The sequence below is a fragment of the Netta rufina genome (genome assembly GCF_964035555.1).
Source record: "Netta rufina genome assembly, chromosome: 1".
In the NCBI taxonomy this organism is placed as follows: Eukaryota; Metazoa; Chordata; class Aves; order Anseriformes; family Anatidae; genus Netta; species Netta rufina.
Window position 1 is genome coordinate 177,254,218 of NC_140123.1, and position 27,333 is coordinate 177,281,550.

Genomic DNA, 27,333 nt, shown 5'->3' on the forward strand with positions numbered 1-27,333 from the left:
TGTAAACAGCTGGGGCTCAGCAGCCAGCATAATTTAGACTATGGCCTGTAGCAGTTTTCACCAAGGATGTAAGCCCTTTTCAAATACACCGAGCGAAAATATATGTCCCCAGAAGCTTTGTTGATCAAAGTAATGTCTTCAAAGGCCTCACAGGCACTTCAGTAAAAGGATGCCACATTCTACTTGAAATGGCCACAAGTAGCAAAAAAATAAAATAAAATAAAAAAGAAAAAACATCAACAAAAGCAAACAACAAAAAACATTTGAAATTGGAGCTGCTTGAGAAATCATGAAAAGATAGTGTCAATAAAAATGTTAATAAAATTCATAATATATTTTCCCCTTATAATTTTTTTTTTTTTTTTTAATGATGCCATACAGTCTTTTTTTTTTTTTTTGGGGGGGGGGGTGGGAGAGGGGTTGGAAGAAGGTGCTGTTGTTTGTTTCTTTGTTAGGTTTTTGTTCTGCTCTGTATTTTGCTTGCTGGAATTCTTAAAAATACAGTAAAATAAAACAAGAGTATTGCTCATAAATTTGTCACTCCTGGACTCACCAAGCAAACATACCAGTAAAAGTTTGGCTCTGTGAGGACAAAAAATGTTGGCATTCCATAAAAGCTGGAGCCCTGATTAGCTCCCCTTGCACATTGAGGCCTGTCAAGAAGTTGTGGCACCTTACATCTTATAGCTGAGTAGAAACCAGGGATTTTTTTCTGTCATAAACAGCAGTACTTTGTATCAACTGAATGCCTGTAAGGTGTCCTTATCAGACTAGAACTAACAGTAGGGCATGTTATGAAATCTGAATTTTCCCCCCTGGCTTTTAAAAGACCTGGATACAAACAACAATTTCTGAAAGATAACGCACAACAACAGTTAAGTGCTGGCATGGATCCTGTAAATAAAAAAGAGCTTGTACGTTACTGTTTTGTTGGATCGAAGACCTCATGAACAGTAGGATTCTAGACAGTGACTTATAAAAACATAGTCATTTGAGCATTTATTGGATAATTTATACTGCAATTTTTAGAAGCTTGAAAAACATATATCTTGTCCATCTAAGAGTAAAAGAGGGGCAAGTGAAAAACAGTAGGTTGTGATTTATCTGAAGACCTTGAAAATTTTCTAAATGGTGCTCGATGTCTGGAAAAGGTTATTACTAACTCAGTGTAGAGGTGAAGAATCAGCAGTACCAGAATAGTTCTGTTAATTTTAGCTAACTTTCATGGGACAGAGATGTTAAATATGATGAGGAAAGCCTTGATCTGCATTAAAGATAAGAGAAAACAGGATTTGTTGTAAACAAAGTTAACTATCTTCATGTAACATAAAATTTTATTCAGGAAGCACAGAAAAGAGGTATCCTGCAACAGAAACTGAGTTTGTGTGTTATTTACACAGGTGCCTGTGTAACCCTCATCTAGGTTAGAAAAAGAATGACAAATATTTGATTAGTGACAAAATTAAAATCCTAATTATCAACAATTATTTAAAACAAAAATTACCATACCAATATAGCTCACTGCTGTTCAAGAGTTAATTCATCTGATTGTCTTCTTGGCTGTTATGCGATCAGATGCATTGCAATTTATATGATAAATTAAATATTCATTCAAATGAATTATACTTCTGACATTTTTCTGCACTACTAGTAATTATTACTGTGACATTGAAACTGTGTATGTGGGCAGTATGATCCTCAAAACTCATAATTTAAGTTAGTAAGTAGGTTCTTCACCTTTGATCCCCATCAAAACCAAAATTTTTAGTCTTTTGCTGCTATAGTTTATAAAACTAAACAGATAAATGACCTCAGGAAAGAAGATAAAAATAAGAATAAAAATATTAGTGTAAACTGGTAACTGGCATTTCTGGACAACATGCTTTCTTGTGTTTATGTTGAAAGACAGATGAAAGTGTGTTTGGACAACACACTTTCTCTTGTTTAAAACATATTGATACAAGAACACTGATGTTCTTTTTTTTTTTTTTTTGTAAATAGTTCTAGTTAATATTAATAAATTCAAATGCTATTTATACATACATAGTAATTGAACTGGATTATGGAAAGAGTATAAATTCAGTGGGATTAAAAAACAGTGGAAATAACTTTTTTTTTTTTTTTTTTTCCACATGAAAAGCCAAAATAATGTGGGAATAGTAAATATTGGATGGAGCTTTGATTCCCTGATGAATACTGCAACATTTGAAGAGAACGACTGAGAGCTTTATTTAAAAAAAATAAAAAAATAATATAAAAAAATAATAATATTAAATTGAGTCTGAAAATTTAAGAAGGAAAAATGAAAAATTCTAAATCTTTTCGAGAGCCACATATATAGATGTGGTGTTTTTGCCCTGATGGGAAGCTGAACTTCACAAACAGCACTCTCACTCCTGCTCCTCAAAGAAAAATGGGGTGAAAATACAATGGAAAGGGCTCAAGGGTTGAGATAAGGACAGGGAGATCAGTCAACAGTTATCATCATGGCCTAAACAGACTCAGCATAGGGAGATTAATATAATTTATTGCCTATCACTAACAGACTAGAACAGTCAGAAACTAAAAGCAAACTAAAAACACCTTTCCCTCATCCACCGTCTTCTACCTCCTCCTCCCAAGCAGCTTAAGGGAACAGGGAATGGGTGCAGCGGTAAGTCCCTAGTGCTTCATCTTCTCCGCTCCTTCATAGTCCCTGCCCCTGCTCCACCTGCTCCACGTGGGGTCCCTCCCATGGGATGCCGTCCTTCCCAAACTGAGCCTGTGGGGACTGCCCACAGGCAGCAGCTCTTCAAGAACTGCTCCTATATGGCTCCGTACCACAGGGTCCATACAGGGTCCATCTGTCAGGAGCAGACTGCTCCAGCATGGGTCCCCCATGGGTGGCAGCTCCCCCCAGACCCTTAGCTCCTGTGTGGGCTTCTCTCCATGGGCCATAGCCTCCTCCAGGCCACATCCACCTGCTCCACTGGGGGCTCTTCCATGGGCTGCAGGGGGAGAGCCTGCTCCACCAGGGGCCTCTCCACAGGCCACAGGGGAACTTCTGCTGCATGCCTGGAGCACCTCTTGCCCTCCTGCTGCCTTGGGGTCTGCAGGGCTGCTTCTCTCACATTTTCTCACTCCGCTCTCCCAGTTGCTGCTGTACAGCATTTTGTTTGTTTGTTTGTTTTTTTCTCCATTTCCTAAATTCGTTCTTCCAGAGGCCCAACCTGAGTCACTCACTGGCTTGGCTTTGGCCAGCAGCGGGTCCCTTTTGGAGCCGTCTGGAGCTGGCTTTGATCTGACATGGGACAACTGCTGGGCTCTTTCACGGAGGAAAAACCTGCAGCCCCACACTATCAAGCCCTTGTCACGTAAGTGCAATGCACTACAATAAAATAGTCACATACCTCAAAGTTATTTTAGAGGCTATATGTGGAGGGGATATCATCTGGTATATGAATGAATTCTTCGTATTGTCAACTGTGTTTAATACTTTAGAAATAAAAAAGACAGTCCTGGCCCCAAGGAGCTGACAGATAAATTCAAATTGAACAGCAGATACACACCTAGCTATGTGTGCCAAAATGTGATACATATAATGTATAAAAATGTCCCAAAATATAGTTTGAGATTAATGAGTGGTACCAGTGACACTTATTGAGTCAAGTAATAAAAAATTAGATTTCTGTTTAGATCTTGCAAAATATGTTTGAACTATGTGAAAATTTCCTTAAACATTAGTTATAAATATTCACTGTATGTTTAAATGTGAATAAAAGTAAATGATCATACAACACATATTTTAGTAAACTCAGTAAAATAGCATAAATCAAGGACTTTGAATCACAGTGAAAGTAATGACACTTTTGGAGGCATTAGGCACAAACATAATACTTCATGAGAAGTATTATTAGAATTAAATTAGAAATCTCTTATTAGAATCAACAGAGGGTCATAGATAAATTGCATGATATTTAGGTTACGAGTCACAGATCAAAGGATTAAAATTTACTATGGACATATGCAGATGTACATATATCACCTATCTACATGTATATAATAAATTTATATGACACATACACATAAATAAATAAATAAAGACAAATTTATCTCCAAAGCAAAATGACTGCCAGTGACAAAACAAAACAAAACAAAACAAAAAAACTATATAAACAGGAAGAAATGGTTGGCAAGTACTTACAAATTTGATCATAAAAAGGGCTTCATCTATTTCGAATGAGAAATTTGTAAATAATTAGTCAATTCTTATGAACTGATGAGTACTAAATTGCATGTATGTAAAATCTTCATTTAATATTGTTTAACCTGATCTTTTGTCTTTCAATGATTCCTCTCCAAACTTTTAACTTTTATTCATAAATTTTATTCATAAAACAGCAAACATATAATCTATCTAAAGGTCTTTTCTGTTCAAGTAACAGATCTCAGTAACAAGCTAAATTTTATCATCTTTTAAAATTTCTGATCTGATTCATAGATACTCATCTTCTTAACACATTTGTTCAATCTTACCCAAAGCATATTTGACTGTATTTAAAAGGGGAAATGTATTCATACTTGATATTCTCTAGTCAATGTAGTGTCTAAATATTCATTAAGAAAAAAATCACATAAGAAGGAAATGGCACCCTGAATAGAACTGACTGTAAGATCAGGTTTAAGATCTCTGCACATAACAGAAATTCTAAGCAAATGAGCTCTATGAATACCAGAAAACACTGATGCAAGCCTAGAAACCATCCTGACTGGCAAGGGATATGTGTTTCATTTTCGATGTGTGACTGTTAATATAAATATTTAATGAAAATATTATTTAAATATTCAGATATAGAAATAAATTAATGGAAGCACCACCAAAAGCAACTTGCTTAATATTCACTAAATGAAATAGAATCATTTATCTTGAACATTATTTTATTCTTTAAAGAAGTTGCACACTTTGCACATTTTAGGACAATTTAATCATTACATCATTAGTATGAATACTCATTTTGTTGTTGTTTTTTTGTTGTTCTTGTTTCTTAAATGAGATGATAGAACTTGGGGGGAAGAAAAAACAATGTATGCCTAGGAAAGGAAAATATACTCTACACAAAAGATTGACTTATCTGTATTCAGACTCACCAGAACCTTGTATAAATGTTAACTTTTATAGTATTAAAAAACAACAACACTGTTTGTAGGTGTAATAGATAACTGAGCAGTCCTACTTTCTAATGAGTATTTTGTTGTGACCCAGAATAAAATAAAAGTGAGACCAGGTCATCACAAGCTTCCTTCCTAATTTGCCTAGATCACTTTTAGTCAGATGTTCATTTAGAGTAGTGCTTCAGCAATGTATCTTGACAGAGAAATAAAAGGAAAACTGGAAGTTTATAGCCAGTCATTAGAGATGAATATTTTAAAAAATCTGTGCTGACTAAACTCTTCTTAAAAGTGAGAAAGGATCGCATAACATGTCTCTCTTCCAACATATTTTGAATCTTTGGTTATAAGATTTCATTTGATTTAAAACTTGGCAGCAAATTAACCTTATGTTTTCCACATTCCTCCTCTTGGCAACAGGGGCATCCTCTAAGTTGCTCTAAGTTACTGTTATAACTACTATAACAATGGGCTGAGGGGTGCCTGGTCTCTGTAGCTCCAGTCAGGGCCATTTCCAAGGCAGTGTTAGGCTGCTCTTTCTGTTCAACAGTGCCAGTTACCAGGGAAATCCGTGCTCTTTAAGGTTTTAAGCAAGAAGTTACAAGAAACTTGCATGTGCATTGCCCACATTCTTCATGAATATACTGAACTGAGAAAATACCCAGGACCAAGGCCAAGACATGCTCTCTGGAGCCTGTTTAAATATCCCTGCAGACTGAACAAGATATCTGAACAAGATATTTGACAAGCTCTTAAATCACTACAGTTATTTTCTACCTGTTTATACATTCAAAGGCCAGTGATGCCTCATCCAGCCCCTCAATAATAATAATAATAATAATAATAATAATAATAATAATAATAAACAACTATGTCACTAATTCATAAAGACCAAGCCAATAATCTGTTGTAGGGATTTGTTTTAATGCCAATGGAAGAAATTTATCAAAATTAGCCTTTTAGCATCAACACCAACTGGAAAAAAATGTTTGTGAAAAATACATCTGAAGTGCAGGAACATACTATGCAATTCCAAGTATGTTTTGCTGAACATATTAACCAGTAATATAATTTATTATTGACACATTTTGACTTTGCAGTCAGTAACCATATATTTTCAACACAAAAGAAGCCATTTGTATGACTAAAGATTTTCTGAAAAAAGAAATCCATAATTAAATTGAGATGATGAGAGCATACTCATTGCGAAAGATTAATCATGCCCATTTAGTTGATAAAGCATTTATTTTTCTTTTCCAGTCTGTGCTGTTACTATGTATCCAGTTCCTCACAAAAATCCATTTCTGCTTTCTAGAATTATATAGCACCAGTGTTATTGTTAACCTGCCTTATAAAGAAGCATTATTTTCAAAATAGGAAGCCAGAATGGTAATGAAATGGTAACTACCACCCCAAAATGGCTACTTTACTACTATGACTAGGTATACAGAAAAATGACATTTATTAGTACCTTTCCTTCTGTTCTCTCATAGTCCTTTAAAAATACTGCACAATTTCATCAGTGTGACACCACTGAAGCACAGCCACCAGTACAGTGGAGCAGATATTTTGTTCCCACTTGACAGTTGTTGGTTATTATGACCTACTTTTTTTACATTTATTTTATTTTTTTTCTGGAAAGCAGAAATTCACCTACCAGGAGATAGGCAGAGACCATCTGCAATGACAAATTTCACAGTTATTCCAGGCAGCATTGTTACCAAAATTCCAGAAATGAAAACCCAGTTGCTGTTATAACTTAAGCCAGTTGATGTAAAATGAAGCAATGTATTCAGTATATTTCCATGATATTACCAATGAACAGAGATTTGTGTTAAGATCATAAAGATCATGAATGCCTTTCTGAATTCAAGCCGAGTATGTTTGAACCATTTAGATTGTTTAGTCAAATAAGGCTAGGTTCTACTTCCTTGAGTAGTTAAATATACGTAAGCTCAGAAATCTGATTAGACAGATCTTCGTATTATACTGACATAGAGGAAACGAAATGGGAATGTGTGATCTACATACAGGATGTAAAGATTGTTTTATCCTTAGGTACTAACTGTCTTACACTGATGAAATACTTCTAATTTCTCCTGCAGTCAATGGAAAGAGACAGACATTCCACAGAAAAAATATGAATTATTCTCTGAAGCACATCTCCCCCTCCTTTCCTTACCCTACTGATCGCAGAAATACCATGGCATGGCTATGTTCTTAACCTACTTTTTAGCTGATATATATGCCTATGATATAAATGTATGGAGAGTCAGACAGCTTAGCCTAGTGCTGTGCATAGACCTAAATGGGTCTACATTGGTCTGTCTACTTGGATGAATATCCCTTGACCCTGTGGATGAACTCCTGTCCTTTGGAAGTGATTGAGACTTCTTCCATTGCTTTATCTAGACTCATAATTTTATGCTTTTTCTATAAATACAGATGAGGAATAGATCCCTATGAAAATAACTTTTATTTAAAAATGTACTTTTCCTGCCACATATTGAATAAAGTCCAAGTTTGCTACTTTCTTATACAAGTTTACACATAAATACTCACCATCAGGTTGTAAGATTAAACAAACAACAACAAAAAAAAGTGTATTAGCTACTGAGTCCTTGACAATCGCACTAATTTTTGAGTTTCTATACTTTGAGACAGTACATTTCTTGTATATGCATGTAAGAGAAAGTATTCTGAAGATATGATCTGAATAATACACAGCAAATTAAGAATTGATCTATATGTTTTCTAACATGTTTTGCATGAAATAAATCAATTAGAGCCAAACCATAATCCATTATAAATGCAGTAACTGAGCAGCTCAGATAATACATGACTGACCAAATCAATAAGAACAAGGCAAAAATCTAAGTCAGGTTGAAAGGTTCAGGAAAAAAAAAAAAAAAAAAAAAAAAAAAAAGTGGATTAAAGAATGATCAGGTTAACGAAAGTATGAAAGAAACGCATGATCTTTACCATACTTTTCAAAAAACAGATCTTATAATTCAGTAAGAATTTGGTTAAGAATGTGAAAAATTATTATTATTATTATTTATTTTTAACTAATTGGGCCAATATTTTTAAGCTGCAGCTAAACCTCAGGCCTGGAATTCCACTGACTTCATACTCTCCTCCCAACCACAAAATCTACTCAGCAACTAGAAACCAACAGGAAAGAGGAAAAAACTATACAGAGACTGGATTAGGAATGAAATAGATTTACATTCACAGACAGAATTAACAAAAGAACCAAGGATTGCAACTAAAAATATTTTGTTCCTTTTATTCCATCCTTCCAGACTGAGCTTAGATATTTTCAGGATATCAGGCTTAAGCTTTTCTTGTTATCTCAAACTAGGCCTATTTACTACAGATAAAGATAAAAAGTCAGCAACACCAGTCACACAATATTTTGGCTTTCTGCTCTTCTACATCTGCTTTTATGTAGTTCTGTAGTTAAGAGTAGAGATGGAAGGTATGGCAAGGTTGATTCTTGCTTGGTAAGGAAGCAGCAAGTTTTAGGAAAAAATTCTAAGGACTGGCAAAGGACTTTTCAAGTGATTTGAGTTGCATGATACTTAGGTTTATCTGGGTTGCTTGCATAGACAAAGAACACTAAATGATCATTTCTGCACCAGTACCTGATGTGCAGGAGGAAAGTAATCTTGAAGTTAGTCTATATTTTGTGTTTGCAGTTTCCTTTACTGACCAATGGAAACAAATCTGACTTGTATTCTAACTCTTTACTTTGCCTGCCCTTAGAGTGGTCTTTAGATTTGTTCAAGAACACAACTACTTAAGATGATTTTATGAGAAAGAGATAAATTTTAGAAAGATAAACAAAGAGAAAACTATCAACTTATCTCAAAAAACTATTCAATTTATGTTGCTTAGAATGTCTGCTAGTGAAAGGTAATGGAGGTGAAGTTAAATAATATTGCCTTTTGTGAAGGAATATTATATCAAATATTAAGTTTCAGTATCCCAAATGTCTATGAATGCAATTAATAGTAATACAAACAACAACAATAATAAAATATAAACCAACCTAAATCAGGTCCACAGTTGACATAAATTGAGAAAAGTCTATTAATTGCAGTAAAGCAAATTACATTCTATGTCAATTTTAGTAGGAATATTTACAAGTCTTAGCATTCATAGCAGTGTCTGCCTTTTATGGTAAAGGTCTGGGAGATTTTTTCTAGATAGAATGAGTCTCCCTGATAGCAGCAGTATTCCTGAAAAACTGACGAAGAATATAAAATGAGCAAATTTATGAGGTGATACATATGCTGACTTTAGAGCTTGAGAGGTGCAGAAAGAGGACATTTATATCATGCTTTATGTAATACCTGAAAGAGAAATCTCATTTATACATGTGAACAGTGTGTGGATCCCAAAGGATTTTATTAACATTAACCATCAAAGTCTGTTTATATAATAATAGAAGGAAGCACTGTTAGGGATTCCATAAACATGGGAAATAAGATATGGTTGACAAGAGGTACAACTAGCAAGCTAAAGCAAATTTCAGTTCCCAAGGACACATTAAATCAAGGTCATTAGATCTAAGAATATTCCTTAATCATCCATTAACTTTCACATTATTCTTTTTCTCTATAATAGGAAAGTACTGAGCTGACTAATTGTGCATGTAAGGTGAGTAATAGCACTAAGAGATATTCCAAATGCTTTCTGGAGGCATAATTTAAAGAGGAACAAATTCCCACTTAAAATACTTAGAAGGAATTGATCCTAGTCTGACTACAACAGTAGTGATTGCAGGTTTGAATCTTCAACGAATATAGAAAATATGGAGATAAACCATAAGTTGATGTTAATAATGCTAGTATAGATCTAATACTACTAATGTCCCCCAAATTCTGGGGGGCAAAATTCCTCTTTCAGACCAAGTTTCCTTTTAATATTACTAACAGTAACACCTGAAAGATATAAGAAACTACAAACCAAAAAACGTAGTAGATTATTTGATACAGTGCAGGAAGTGACACCAATCACTCTAATAAAATATTACATTCTATCTTAAACAAGTCACATCTTCAGTAGAACTACTGAAAGGAATCTAGTCCAGGACTTTGCTTCTCTGATATGTCAGAAATTTTTCCAACATGGGAAAGCTGTTTGTTCCTGGCCAGCATATTCTGATTTTATTGAAAAGCTTAGTTCTCCTCTCTGACTTGTTTCATAAACAATTTTCATCCAAGCTTTATTTTTATGCCTATTTCATTAATGAAAACATTAAAGACCTGTTGCGGGACTAGTATTTCCTATTATTCTTCCTCTAGTCTGATAGTTTTTCTTTCTCTCTGCATGTCTTTGACTATGTCTCATGTGCCATTCTAACTAATCACTTCTCACAGTGAACAAGATTGCTTGTTATTTTGAAATCCAGAAAAAAATATTCTGCATTTATTTTTCCTCAAAATTCTATCATATTAGCAAATAAAACTGCGAGACTAGTCTAGCATGATATAACATCACTAATGCCTTGTTGCGTTATATTTTTGTTTACCCACATCTTTATTTAGGCTTTCCTTTAAAATATTAAGTCTTTATTGGTGAAAAATGGGTCAGTTTGATAATTACTTGGATCATTTCTCTTTTTGTTTCTTAGTGGTACTGTGCTAAATATCATTCAATGGACAGTAGAAAAAGGAAAATATTTATGGCAAACTTTCAGGTTGAATGAGTTCAGAGACTGTGTTTACCCAGTATCTAGATAGAATATAGGAGTATAGTAAGTACCTGGAGTTTTAATTACACCTTGATTTGAGTAGTCTAATAATTGCTATCATGTTCAGTGCTACCCCCATACTCAACATCCTTTCTTTAAATAGAGACAAAAGATTAACTCAATATTAGTCATGTTTAGATTATCTTCTCATGATGCTGTATTTATTATACAACCTAGGGGTATAATATTCTTTCCTTCTTCTCTTTACTTGTACGGGTGAAGAACCTGAGGTTTAATTTTCTCAAATGCTTTACCACAGGTTTACAGTGAAAATTTCTGACTTTTTTCCCATGCTTCCTGATGTATATGTTTTTTGTTTTTTGTTTTTTTTTTTTTTTTTTCACTGTCCTTTATTACATGCTTTACCTCCTACAGCTTTTGCAAGACATCTCTCTTTTTTTTTTTTTTTTCTCTCAAGGTATCTATAGTCTCCTCTTCTTTCTGTGGCCTTATGCATTTTCTTCAGTGTTATACAAATATCTTTGGCACACTAGCAAAAAAAGTCAGAAAACAAGTCTCCAATTGAGCTCATAAGTCCACACTTTATTTTCTCAGTTTTAGTATTAAAAACATGAGTGGTGCACCTAGGTCTTCATGCCTATCAGCATATCTCAAATACCTAACAATTTATCCTACCTTCCCTTCCCTTCTCTTCCTTTCCCTCACCCTTCCCACGTATCTTGCAAAAACAAATAAATAAAAATAGATAAAAATTGTCAAACTATTATAGTGGGAGTATTCTGAATACCAAAGCAAAATTTAGTTAGGATTCAAATCTATGTCTTAAACTGAAGGTTGTAATAGGGAAAAGGCAATCTGAAACTCTACTTTAAATCTGAGATTTTAAGTCACTGCATTTCATAAACGGCTACTTTATTGCAAGTAAGTTAATTTAATCAATTAATCATGTCTAAACATACCCAAGTTAGTAAAACACTTTTGATAGAGTTATGATCTATTTAAATAGCATCATCTAAATTTCATTAATTTTTTAACCCTCATTAATTTCTAATTTTCAGGTTTTGGATGCTTTTTCACACTGCTGACATTTTGGAATTGTACTTGTCATCACATACTTCCTACACTGGCACACGATATGAAACCAAATATATCCTTGTTCTCATGTTGTGCAATATAGAATCAGAAGACTGAAAGATTAAAAAAGTCTCTGTCTTCCATTTCATCTGATTTTCTGCTTAGTTGTGGATAATTTTTCAGGGTAATGTATTGTAATTTTTGCATACTGTTTTCCATATTTATTTTACAGACAAACATCTTCATATTCAAATGTTTTTAAATGTATACAATAGAAAAACACGGACAGAATGAGCCAGAGGATTAAGTATTAAAATGTATTTTCCTGAAAACTGGAGTGTAAGTATAAACAAATATTTTAACATCTCCAAAACTCCCAGCTTCTTAAATAGTCTGATTCTTTAGGAAATTAACAAATCTGTAGCAGAGACAGTATATTGGAAGAAAGAAATGAAAGAAATAAAAGAGAAATATGGAATGGACAACAGGCTGTTCACATGTGATTCATTTAGCAATTCTCTATGCTCACTGTAGTATGGCTGATAAGTGTGGAATTGTTATGTATTTCCTCTGGTTCTTCTGACAGTCATGTTTGCCTTTTAAATAGTTTTAATTTTAGCAGTCATGCATTTTCTTATCTATATAATGCCTGTTTTGTTTGTTTGTTTGTTTGTTTGTTTCTTGTCTTTTCAGAATTTGTGATATAAAATAACATATTACGTTCAAGATTTTCTTTATGAGCAAAGATGAAGCACACCTTATATATAGGTAAAGCCAAGACTTTATATGTAATACAAGTGACATCTTAATATCTGAAGATTATTAGTTCAGATCTAGTTATTAATAAGACATTGTAATAAGAATGCAATTAGAATTGTTTTACCTACAATTTTACCTACCTAAATTGTTTTCTATCCCTTTGCATGGTGCTATGCTCACCTTTTCCATGCCCTCCTGAGTCCTAAATTTTCATACTTTACGTCAATGGCTGTGATGACAGGGGTATCAGTCAGCACTTGGCAGACCTCACCAGGACAAATATGATGTTGATGGTTTCTTCTTTCTCATTCTAAGACCCACTTGTGGTCATGTATTTGTATTTGTTAGTACCCTTTTCAACCTTTGCTCTTGCTTCACTGGTCTGCAGCTCCAGGTAACATCCTAGTTTGCTGTAGATGGTGACTTTTACTTACATTAGATATTATTTCATTCTTCTATTTGTTACCCCCCCCCCCCCAAAAAAAAAAAAAAAAAAAAAAAAAAACATTTTTGTGCAGCTGCAGGTCTGCATTTATCTAACTGACCACTGGTGAGCTGTCTGTAGCTGTGGAGGCTGCAGTGCAAAGGTTGGACCCTATCACCACCCTGTGCCTGCACTCCTCTTCACTGCATTGTGTGTCTCTGCTTCTCAAGGCTTCTGCCACCCTTCCAGGACTGTACTACACTGTCATTGTGTTAGAGTCATAAATACTTCATTCTGTCATTATGTATATAAAACTATATTGTGAGTTGTACCACACAAAGTTACACAAAATGAAAACAAATTATTGACAGACACCTGGCCAACTAGATGGCCGTCACAACTAAGCCAAATTTCAAATAGGTCAAGAAAATTTCAGAAAGAGCAGGCCTGACAATCCTCAGTCCTGAATGCCTACCTAACTTCCAAACAGAGCTTATAACCTGTTATTAATAATGTCAGTACTTTGAGGCTACATAGTTCCACTGCTTTTTGGTAAAATCTTCATTAATGGTACTTAAAATCTTGTTTTGACATCGTCAGAAAGCTGTCTACTGAACCTAAGTATAGGCACTTTCCCGTTCCATTTAATCATGAAACCATTTAAATCAACATGAAATCATATTAGATACAAATGCAAGGGTGCTGGCACATTCTAGCTGCAGTATACAAAAATAATTCTGATTGCATTGACAGATAGCAGCAATTCCCATGCACTTTAGTGGATAGAAATGAAATATTAAAAATGAATTTGTAACCCAGACATATGTATCTACTTATTTGGCATATTATCTTTAACTTTTTCCACTTTACTTCCTCAATCTGATAAGTAGCTGGTCATCAAAACGTATCTCGTACCACACATACCTGCAAGGTTCCAAAGAGGACCTTGCTCACTCTCCAGTGAGCTCTCCCTGACCTGTATTTGTGTTTCTTGGCTTTTCAGCCACACTCCCTCTCCAAAATATTCCAATTCATGGATGAAGATGATAGTTTGCATTTGCTGCAGATGGGTTGGGACCTATCTAGGTCCACTGGTGGAAAGATTGTTTTCCAATACTAAGAGTAATCTCTATTCACCTTTCTAAGGTAAAAATCAGTTTTCAGATTCCTGTTGCCTTTTTTTTTTTTTTTTTCCACAAAAGCATTTCAAATATCTTTAACTGTAATTTAAAATATTCTGCCATAAGCATATGTGTTAACTGAATTAAATATTGCATAAAAAATCTCATATAATCAAACCGACATTCAGGTGCCAGTAGTGGAAGCAGAAATGTAAGCAATAAGCATGTGGATTTTCATCTCTTAAGTGCCAAATGTTCCCTCCCTTCCTATGTCTTTTGTTTATCTTCTATTTGGTGCTTCACGTTCAGTTTGGTTGTATTGGAATGCAGCCTATTGTTCAAGGCTTCACAAGAGGACTTTGCAAAATGTTATGGGAGCTAGGAGCATCTGGCTGGTTTGGCTGAAACTCCCTAACAAGCTTAGTTACTGTAGGAGCTAAAATAAAGCATGAAGCTGAAGTAAAAGATAATGCTAATGAGAAATCTTCTTGGCATTAGCAAAACAAAAATACAGCCAATTTCATACCTTGCAAGTTTACTAAGCAAAATGATAAAATATCTCAGCAAATAAGAAACAGTTATTGGATATATTACCAAAGCCACTGAGAACTACCAACGAAAAATACGCATGCTTTAAATGTAAGAATTTGTCTGCAATAGTGAAAAGCTATAACTGTTTTTCCCTTTCTTTGTATAAAATATTTTATTTTTCTGTCTCATAAGTATTTTTAACCCTAAATTTATATTTTCAGATTTTATCTTTTTCAGTGAGTAGGCTGAATAAATAGCCACGGTTGCTAGGTATTGGTAGGTACCTCCATTTCAACCCAAAAATGAACTTTTTGCTGCACTGTAGTGATCTCTGTGTATGTTTATTCACCAGTATTATCACTGGTGATCTCTGTGTATGTTAACGCATTGGTTTTATAAGCCTGAATGTGGGAAGACATGTAAGGGTGCCTGAAATTTATAATATTGTAAAACTCTAAGCAAAATGTATCTCTTCTGAGAAGACTCCTGCTTTTTTGTGTCCTTTCTGCTGTGACCTGAAATTCAGTCCTGTCTATTTACCTTTGAGGTTTGCAAATATGGAATTAGTCTGTGAAGTAGACCTGTGAGACACTGTCCTATTTCTTAACGGAGGAATAAATAAAACTCATACAGTAATTGGTGTGAAGATACTACCCAGCCTACAAATTCAAATGAGTCACAGTACCTAATAAAAAGGTTAAGTTTCTTTTTCTAACTTTCTTGTAACAAAAAATGACTTGTGATGAAATATCTTGCTAATTTTATTGTCAGGCTTAAGAACTTTAAGATGAGATTTAAAAAAAGTATATCAGTGTCACTTGAGATCAGATCTGAATTCACATTAGTTCTGTAACCTGTAGGCACTAAGAACATCATAAACATATATCCAGTGGGACAATATAAGTGTGCAAAAAAGGAAGAAAACTGCTAGTACTCTAAAGATCCCAGTTTTTACCTTAAACCATTAATTTTATTATTATTAATGGTAGATTTAAATACAGATGTTATCTTATCTATATTCTTGATCTCAGTCACTATGTGTAACAACACATGTCACTGTTCATTTAAATGGTTCGAGGTGTTTCACTTCTTTGATAAAGTTGCAAAGATAAAAATTGAAAGTTCCTTCCTCTTAAAGTGTGTGAACCATGGAGCCTTACCCAGATTGGGTGCTGTGCAGCCTCTGAGACACAGCAAGACAAGGGACATGGGCATGGGTATCAGAGAGAAGGGAGCAGAATCATTCTTCAAGAAATGCAAGAACTGACAGTCCTGAGCTAGTTTATATTTTATTATTTATTTTAATATATTTCATATATATGTTTAATTACTTATTTTCATATATTTTAGTATTTACAGTGTTTAAAACACTTTCATATGTTTTCTTATTTGTTTCTTTTCTAAATGAAAATAAAAAAGCTAGACTTGCTGTAACCACTTTTAAGAAAGTTTTTTACTGCCTTGTCACCCTTCTCAGAGCCACTTCTATTGCACAAACATATGTCTGATGAAAACTTGGTACACAATTACAATGTAAGCAAGGCAGTGCAGCTGATTTCTAATAGCACTATAATACTTCATTTTTAATACAACCTTTTTTCCTAACAGCCTCACATTGAGCAGAAGTGAGATTTCTGCAGTTTTCCCAGATCCATTTTTAAAAGCGACAGATTTCTAAGGCATAGAAAGCCTCAGTTTCTAAGGCCCTTTATTTTTTCTCCTGTAGTGGGACATACTTAGAATTCATTCATACTAAATCTCATTGTTATCATGTGTAGATCTCTAAAATTCCCGTTTGTCTCTGGTTCCAGACTAATCCAAGCCACGTTCATCTCCCTGCAGGTGTCTCTGCTTCTCTAATCACCTCCTTTTTAAGATTTTTTAATAAATATACAAAAAAGTCCCTTACTGAAGAATATACTAACATACTTCTGGCAAATTTTTGCCTTGATGAAAATCAAACATTAACCCAAGTTTTTGTTTTCTGCCTTCTAGGCAATTTTGCTCTCTGATTTTTGGTATGTTACAGGTATTCAGAGAGATTGCAGTACATTAGAAGGCTAGAAAACTTTTCTGGTATTCTGGACTTTATTGTAAGAGATTTCAAGAAAAATTTTCCCAATAGGTCTGTGAGCAGGCTATATTTTGCCACAGGTGAGCCTCAGTGAGGCCTGGTTTGTCTGGCTTCTCAGGGAGCAGACACCAGCTCCATAATCAGCCACCTTCCACCAGAATGCAGATAAGGACCACTGATGTAGGTCGCACACAAAAGGCACTTAATCACCGCTCTTCCTTGGAAATGCAGTTTAGCTCTCAGCAGTGACATTATGGGCACTTAAAACCACCTCTGAAAAGAAATGTCAAACACTTTAATTAGTATTTTCTTCAGCCAGGCTATCACCTCCTTAGTCAGACCTCTGCTCTTTTCCAGCTTTCCTCAGATATCGCATGTCTCTTTTAAGGAAGTTAAGTTGTAATTCGATTAGAACACAGCAACTTTAACCCAAACTTAACAGCAAAGGCCCTTTTCTGTAACTAAAAATTGTGAAAGGTGGGAATGAATATTCAATTAGTGGCTCCTTTGGCTGCTAAGAACCATGAAAGGCCCCTAACAATGTCAAGTAGTAAGCACCAAAAGTTGCTTTAAACACAGACATCTTGCCAAATGATTTTAACTTCAGATTATAATTTCACAGAACAGTTGCTGTGAGAAGGAATAATACGAGTTTAGTCTAGTCAGAACTTTAACTGGTGTACAATTTATAGCCATAGCCCTTCCTACAGAGTGAGCCAAGAAAAAGGGAAACTCAGAAGTGAGGAGTGCTTTATGCAGTCTTTTCTGAGTGCTTTGTACATCTAAGAATAAGTTGTCTGATCTCACCAGCAACCAGACACTGAAATTGAACAGCCTGAATAGAATCACATGCCATTGAAGAATTCCTGTTGTCACGTATAACAGTGAAATGAAACGACAGTTTTCCTGGTGCTTTTTAAAGTAAAGGAACCTGTTCCTTTATTGTCTGTTGGAAGGATCCTGTAGTCATACAGAATATATTTACATTGTCATGTATTCTGCAGCCAATTCTGCATTTCTACTTAGTCCCTCACCCTCCACCCTGCCATCAACACCCTCTACATGCTTGGCCACATTTGGATTTTGCACCAGTGCTTATCAGCTGTCTTCTTGAGTGTGGAAACTTGCATGCAGTGGAGAGATGAATAGCACTCCAGTTCTGCACCTACGTGGATAATAAGTATGTGTAGTATAACCTGTATAAAGGTTGGTAATATGGATATAACACTGCCAGACCCAGCTCTATTTTACTTCCCTGGAATCTTTCAAAGCTGTCTAGCAAACCAGGCACTTTATTCAACAGTTATCTCATGCTAAGTCCTGGTAGTCTACTGTGAAATGCCATGGCTGGTGATCTGTGAAACAGCCTTTGCATTCTCTGGTTAAATCCACATCCATCATATCAGTTATTTTAGAAGCTCATATATAGCTGCCTATATAGCCAATCTGAGATAGCTCATGTTGTTTTGAACATTTGCAAAGAACATCCAAATTATTATTTAGTATTTGGGAAATTTTCTGTGCATTTACTGTATAGAAAACATAAAGAGTCATTCTAGCAGTGGACTTGCATTGATTCAAATGAAAAGAAAAAAATAAAAAAAGGGTAGATGTTTTATTGCAGGCTTAATATCAGAAATTACCTTTGTCATACTTCAGCGTGCTGCTAGAATCTCTCAAAATTTCATGCTAAGGGTAAGCAAGGCCCCCTAGAGCCCAGACTACACGGTCACTGATCTCCTAGATCGTGCACATTGACTGTCTCCCTATCGGCTTTGGAGTCACCACTGAGACTTTCTGTCCAGATGCCATCTACAGCATCACCAAATGTCTATAGACTACCAAATGTCTTGCTGGAAGCAGTAAAGAGGAAAACAGAGTGGTCAAAGGTGGTAATATATGTCTTCTAAACACATAAGCCTCTTTGAAACTTACTTTGATTGGTGGATGATCTCTGGCAGGATTCAAGGGTCACGAGAACACAATGCCAAGGTGTAAACAGCATACACCAGAACCACATCTTATCTTGTCCCTCCTTTCAATATAGTTCACCAACCCATCTTCACCAGCTGCCAAACTTCCAACCAGAACACGGAAATGTGCACTTAGTTTAATAAACAGCATTTGTCCAGCCTGGATTTTTTTTTGTACAACACAATTTCAAAGCTTAGGTCACTACTGGAACCATCATAATATTGTAGTACATGACATAATCTTGCTGCACAATAATTTCCATGTGACTTAGAAATCCATAACGTTCCACAGTTGATTCATAATCCTCACTGTTCTGCTATAGTGCTGTTAGCAGGTGGTTCAGCAGTAGCATCTGCATGTGCTCTGAATTCACATGTGGTATGGACTTTTATGTACAATAGTTTAGGGAGGACTGCATTCATCGTGCTTATGTGGTCCAATCCTGGAAAAAAAAAGAAAAGCCTGCTCTTCTTCCTCACAGGAGGAATCCCCTCTGCTGATTCTTATCTTCCTATCCTCAGCCTTCTTAAGCCATAAGTTCACAAAGGCTCATGGCAGCACTGTAGCCACCTATTTTGAGAAAATTCACTTAGCTTTTCTCAGGACATTCTAACAAGTTCTTTGGGTCATAAATCATGCTTGTAATTTGACAGTGGTCACTCTAACTATAGATAAAACAGGAAAAAATGTACTCCCAGCCAGGCACAGAATGATGAGACAAAACATGATTGCTTCTTCATGCAAGGCAGGCTTCAGATACTCACCAAGACACAGAATAATAACATGATGCAGTCTTGCATTTGATCTCTGGCAATAAACTTCTTTGCTTCTAAGACAAACCAGTTCTTTTCTTCTCCTAGGTGCCTTGGTACAGCTCCAGCTCTTGCTCTTGCTTTTCCCTTCACAGCTCCCAGCAGCATGTTCCTTCTTTCAAAATCAACATTATATTTCTGCCAACAAAGATACTGGATGCTATAATTTACCATTACCTTTCCCTATAAGAAGGAAAAATTACCTTGGGAGGACAACTCTGGGACCCAGAGGAGAACTGGAAGAGTGAGGCTTGAGTATATAATTTTTCCTCTGTTATAGGGAGTGAGTTGAAATAATTGGATAATTTGGTTTAGGAGTGTTATTATCATTGAAACTAGATTAATAATTAACTGACCAGAACATCAAGACTAACAGTAAATTCTTGGCTTCATATGTAAGGTGTATCTCTATAGACCACCTGAATCGGATGCGATATTTTCTCTGGACCCCACTCTTGTAGACTGACTGTTGGAATACGGATATAACAACTGGTGAAGAATACAGGTAGCCTAGTCTGTGATTTGCAGTGATGCAACTAGATCTTTGCCATCTGCAGATTACCCCAAGTATATCTACACTGTTTAAGACACAGTGTATTCTGAAACATCTTCATCATACCCTTGGCAAGATCCTTTTAGGACATCCCACACCTCATTTATATCCATTGAACTACTTCATTACCTAACACCAAAACCCTCATTAAATTGTTACATTCTTTACTCAGACTGAACTTACTGTAGCAGCAATTGAGACAAAGTGAGTGCTGCAAGTCTGAAAGCAAAGAAGGAAGACTAGACACACTCTGTATCATCAGAAGCGCATATATTGTTTTCGCATTCAGCTTTGAAAACACTGATTTGCAGTAATCCAGCTAAACGCATTCTCCTAGCCCCCAAATAAAGGACAATAAACAATTGCTTTCAAAGGAATTCAAGTTTCAAAACTGAGAAGAGAAAGAGACTGCATCATCTACTAATGATTGTTACAGATTTTACTTCACTCAGACAATTGTCTGATGGATGTCATTATACAGCTCTTACAATTCTAAAGGGATTGCAACAGAGGGCTATTTCTTAGAATAGCAGTTTATTGTGGAGAAAAGGTCCTGAAAATGGAGACAAAAGGGAGCCTTTTAATCAGAGCACTAATGTGGGCTGTCTGTGATGAAGCTCTTATCATTCTGCCACAAGCAGTGTACGGCACTCAAAGACAGATTCTGTGCAGTGGTAATAGAGGCTTTTAAATCATTATTTGCACTTTAAACATAGGGAGATATTTGATTGATTCACAAAACATTACTCAGAAAGGAAAATAACTGGGAAGATGAATTATGACCTTTTTTCCGCCCCCCCCCCCCCCCCCCAACATAGTAGCCAGTAGCACAGTAGCCTGTGGTTAATTCTTACTAAAAGTAAATCCAGTAGTTCAGACCCAGTTAATTTAAGTTCTGTCTGCAAGAAGCCTTCTAATCGGTGACAATTTCATTATTCCAACGATGTGGATATATCTCTATAATGGAAAATAATAGCATAAAAAGAAAGTGACTGATCTGGTAGGTGGGCAAATCACATAATAGGCTTTGAATGTCAGGATGAAAAAAAATGCAGATAAGCAGGGGTCATTTCAAGGTAAGCATAACAGTCAAGTGATACTCAAAGGTGAAGAAATACTTGGCAGCTCTGCCTGGTTCATAGGGCTAGAACGTTTTAACTGAGACATTCTGAATTAGATTCATTAAGAAAGAAACTAGGGTAACTTTAATGTAGAATGAAATAACTTGCAGCTAGTAAAACAAGATGACATAAAATTGCATTTTGCCATATCAAGTACTTTTCAGATGGAGAAAAATCTTCAAGGTTTCACACTATGGAAGCCCAAGCAGCTGGAGTTCACATAACTTCACTGAAATTTCAGTGACCTTCACTGAAAGTTGTGTTACAGAGAATAAGTTTTTAAGCTGCTGCTTCAATTTTTTTAGGTTCCAAGCTAGTGTGCTGCACACAGAAATTGGATGATGTTGTTTAGTTAGTTTGTTTTAATTTCAGTTGAATAGAACAGAAATGCAATGTTTGTGATTACTTGAAGAATTCTGCTTTTATTTTTCTGATAGGTCTTTAAATATTTTTTGTACAGCTTTGAATAATATGGAATAATACAGAATACAGCTGAATTCCACCGGTGATATTGGTAATTCTGTGCAAAACTGAAACAGAGTCCAATATTTTGCATGTACTAATATGCCAGTCAGGACTGTTCTTTCATATGTGTGGAAGTGCACAGGGGCAAAAAAAGTACCATCTAATGCAACATTGTGTAAATAAAGTTAATTATCCACACAAAACATCCCAAGGAACATAGACATAGAGAGTAAAAAGAAAGCAATTTGATAAGCTTTTTTATCTTGCACTAAAAAATTATTACTCCATAATTTAATTTATTCTAAAAATAAAGAAATATGAAAACATTCAGTTACATAACTGCAAGCTTTCTGATTACTTTCAGACAGACTGTATCACTGTGATTTTTGTCTTTGCCAAAAATATTGAAAAAAATATATATAAGAGAAAATTTTGGAATCTAAGTGAAATATTGAAATGAAATATGAAATATTTTCAAAATGGTTATATTTCTGTAAAGAACAATAAAAATCATTGTTTTATATGAAATTGCAAAATAATCAGTTTCTAATGCTGGTATCTTAAAATTTTATTTTACTTTTTTTTTTTTTTTTCAAATAGTCAATACACAAACACATCAAAGTTATTGGAAGTATTCAGAAAAACAAAGCTTGTTGTATACCATTAATTTCCTCTGTATTCACTGTCAGAACAATGAAAAGGAAACCATTTGAAAGGAAAAAAAAAAGGAAACCTTTTTTTTTGGGGGGGGGGATTTTCAAGGAGGTAGAAGAGCCTGGGAAATGTTGCCTTTTAACTAAAGGAATAACGAAATCTTTATTTGGTGCTTAAGGTAAAGACTGAACACAGGTTGAACGCTCTTACTAATGGTTGCTCATCATTCTGAAAGATGAGTACCCATCTTCCAAGTGCCCTACTTGGAAGTTGCCCTGTACTTCTGTCTTCAGTTCCTACCCCAGATGATTTCTGCATCTTGTCTGACAAACATCCAAAACACACCATTTCCCTTTCACTTCTGTAGCTCATTATTTGGCCCGTTTGCTTACTTTCCATATTCACCTATATTGGCTGTCTTTTCTAAGCACTGCACTCTGCCAGGACTGTGATCAGATTTACCAGCACCCAGCAGCTCTCCTGTCCCATCTCTCCCCACTACCCTGCCACCAACAGGAGGTAAATCTCACTTTGTTTCCCAGCCCTTCTTGTCTTCATACCTTGTTCCCTCTATCACTTGAAATCTCCCCCCCCCCCTTCATCTTCAGCTTTTTTTTTTTTTCCCCTATATTCTCAATAGGTGGATTCCTAGTCCCTTAAGTCATTCTTTCTTTTTTCTTTTATTTATTTATTTATTTATTTATAATTTTTATTATTCCCTTCTCACTCTAATTCTACTCTTTTAGTACCTAAGTGTCTAGGCAGTTTCTAGTAATTAAGCTGTTTTTCTTTTAATTCACTGCACTCTCCCCGTTTAGTAAAACCTTTCCTTGGCACCTTTGCTGTTCTCTCCATAAATATTTTGTATCAAATAACACCAAGCTTTTTCTAGTCATGCTTACATTTCTCTGGTCTTTATGAATGACTGAAAAAAAAAATTAAATTCCCTTCACACACATTCTTATCCATCTTATAAACCTTAACCTGGCTCCAAAAATGTTTTGAGATATCGGAGCCTTCAGTAAACAGCTCATGTAGTTATCTGACTGATTTACTGATTTTCTGGACTACTACATGGGAAGAGCAGGTCTTTTACTTCCAGTGCATAACTCAACATGTCTCCATACAGGTGCATTATATTTGTTGAAGTTATGTAATAATAATAAAATCAACTTTGTTCTGAGACAATACATGAAAAATTACTGTTAGTGATATATTTTTTTTTCTTTGTATGAAGAATTAGTGGTGTGTAAATGCAAGGAGATATAATGAACTATTTTATCATTTTTAGACTTTGATTAAATAAAGAGGGAAAAAAGGTAATTATGTGAAAAGATACATTTGGGATGGTGGTGGTGAGGATAAAACTAGGAAGTAATGGGATAGCATTAATTCAATTAACAGTTAACTCAAAACAAAACAATCCTTAAGAAATATATATTTTTTTACTCTTTGCAAGCAGGTATTGAAAGCTTGTATTCAACAAGTAGTGCTTGTTTTGTACTGGGACAGGATATTACTTAATTAACACAGCAATGTGTGATTGATATGAACTGCAGATATCCCCACTTTCCAAAATAAATATAATAATCATTAATTGGCAAATGTACACTACATAATAGTAACTACTTCACAAATATAGAATAAGGGTAGCATTTTCAAACATAAATTCATTTTCATAAATGCAGATTTAGTAATTTTAAAGTATAAGCAAGGTTTTCCAAAAGCTTCAGCTTTTTATGTGGACTTTCGTCTCCTTAGCTATCTCACCTGAGATAAGTTGTTTAAACCTAGACTGGACAAAGTCACTGTAAACACAGTGATGAAAACTAGCAGGATAAATGTGTATGTTTCTCAACATGTGTAAGAATGTATATATGCCTCTATTCAGATATGTATGACCTGTTATAAGTATTTCCATTCACACACATATATATATATGTCATATTTATAATTCCTATGTTATATCTAAAACTCTTCAAATAGATGAAGTCCCATATTTATTTATTTGTGTGGGATGTCATCATATAATACAATTTAATACAACCCTTCTGGTAGACAGAAAATTATCAAAACTATATGACTTCTGTTTTTTTTAGACATAGTCAGAATCCTTATTACAGAATGTTTCAGAAGAGCTAAATAAAAAATAAAGATAGGAAAATAGCCTGGGATGCATTAAAGAAAAAAAAAATAATTAAAAGATCTGCAAAGAAGGGAGGATATTTATTATCCTAAATTGTGTTGCTCTTTGTAATGTGTTCCCATTATTTTCATCATCTAGGTCTTAAAATGTATTTTTTCCTTTTTTTTTTTTTTTTTTTTTTTTTTTTAAATTGTCATTTATACTGTCTGCAACAGAAGTTTGTTTGTTAGATGCTTACCACATTTTAAATTTCATCCACATGCTCTTGCATATATGTGTCAGATGATTCTGCCATTGGGACTTGTTTAGCTCCATTAAAAAAAAAAAATAAAAATCAATCAATCAATTAGCTGAGCCATATAATTCAGGGTAACTTTTCTGTCAGATCCTCTCACTTGGTGGATCTGGTTTTCAAATGCCTTCTAGCTTGTTGTATGACATCTTGAATGGACTTTTATTCTCTTGTCTCTCAATAAGTATCAATTCAATTTATACCTAATGAGTATGCATACTGGAATTTATACTTTTACCACATCTGGCAGTGTGCTGGACAGCTATCCCATCAATTTTCTTGAGAAACAGACAAATTAAAAAACTTTGGATTGGGGAAACCTCAAGTTGTCATGTGGTTTGAAAGCCTTTACTGTAGTTTTATCATTAGTGTTTCTTCTTTGAAAGTATATATTAGTGTTTCTTCTTGTAAATATTAGTGTTTCTTCTTTGAAAGAAACACTAATAGTTGAAATAGTTGTTATCTTAAACCATCTTTTCTTCCTCCACACTACTACTTCCTAACATTCTGATGCTCAACCATCTGGATGTGCCATGTTCATCTGTCTTATGTGGTCTAAGCTTATATTTACTGGCATTACTTAAGTCTCCATCACACTTTTCTGGATCTTCTAACATTCAGCTTACAATATTATCTTAAACCATTTGCCTGTATTGCTATCATAGTCAAATCCCCCTGCCTGGTCTTGCTTCCTCACTAACTCCATTTTAGCTAAGGAGTTGGCAGAAGCCTTTCTTCGTCTTCAATTTTTATTGTACTGCCTAGATGTACCTTCATTCATCCTAACTTTTCAGAAACAATAGTTTACAGATTTGATTGTGTAATGACAAGCTTTCATTGCCTTTATTTACAGTGATTATTGTGATTATTACAAACAGCAACCCACGTTCTATGTCTGTTCCCTAGCACTGAACTTAGAAAAAAATCCAAAATGAGACTAACAGAAGCAAATCAAATACAAATTTTGTGTGTTCCTACTCTTCTCTAGCTCCTGAAGGTCCTTTTCTATTTTCTGACTTTGTCTCTTTGTGTTTCTATTTTTATCCTGTATGGACAGAATGCAGTACCAACAAATTATCATGAAGTACACACATGCTTGGTGAGACACTCTGGTGAGGCTGCACCCTAAGTACTGTGTTGAGTTTTGGGCTTCTCACTACAAGAAGGACATTGAGGTGCTGGAATATGTCCAAAGAAGGGCAACAAATCTGGTGGAGGGTCTAGAGAACAAGTCTTTTGAGGAGCAGCTGAGGAAACTGAGATTGTTTAGCCTAGAGAAAAGGAGGCTCGGAGTGACCTTATTGCTCTCTACAACTACACCAAAGGAGGTTGTAGTGGGGCGGGTGTCAGTCACATCTCCCAAACAACAAGCAATAGGACATTGCTTGTCCTGTTAAGGAAAAGCTCCTATTAAGTGGTTGAGTCACCATCCCTGGAGGCCTTCAAAAGATGTTCAGATGTGGTTCTTAGGGACATGGTTTAGTAGTGGACTTGGCAGTGCTAGGTTAAAGGGTGGACTTAGAGGTCTTAGATGGTCTTAGTGGTCTTTTCCAAGCTAAATGATTCTATGATTCTGTGATGTTCCTTGGGCTTTTTTGAGGGGGATGGGAGGAAAAAACAGAGAAGGACAGATAGCATTAAGATTTTTTTTTAGGGAATTTAATATTTTGAGTTGATATCCTGAGATAGTCAGTCAGTATGGCAGGGCTGTTAAAAACTTGAAAGCACATATCGTCCTCTATATATTCTTCCAGCTATGATGACATCATAAATTTTGTTATCTGTTTATTGTGGCTTATATTTAGTGACTCTATACCTAACATTCAGTGAAGCTAATGATTGTATTTTATGTAGTGATATTCCCTGCTGAAATGCTCTCCTAATAAAAGGCATGCTGGGTAATAGTTTAACTTTTCTTTGTAGATAATAAAAAGGGCATTTCAGGACAACAACAAAATATTTTCCTATTAACTCTTTTGTCTTTGTTGTACATCTACTTTTCAATCCTGTGGAATGAAATGAAATAAAAAAGAAATTATTATTTTGAAGTTGGGCTTCAGCTTACTATGTTTCTATGTTACTCTGAGTTTCATGAAGAAGGTTGTCATTCATGTTCCCACCTCCTGCTTTACAAACTGATATGACAATCCTTTTACATAACTTACCTATGAAGATTTTATGTTTACCGAACTGTAACAGAGAACTTAACATAGGCATGAAACTACGATGTCTGGACAGAAACAACTGTTTTAGCTGTCTCCAAAGAGTAAAGGCTATTTTCTGCAAATTTGAGAGCTCCTAAGGTGGGTTGGTACTGAATTGAGTCATGCAGAGGCTACCTGAGACCTCTCTAGCAAGGGGAAATTTTCATCTGTCCTGTGTCTGAGACTAAAAAGCCCCAACAAGCCTAGAGATATGTTCGACTGTCCCACTACATCTTTGACTAGGGAAAGTGAAACTGTA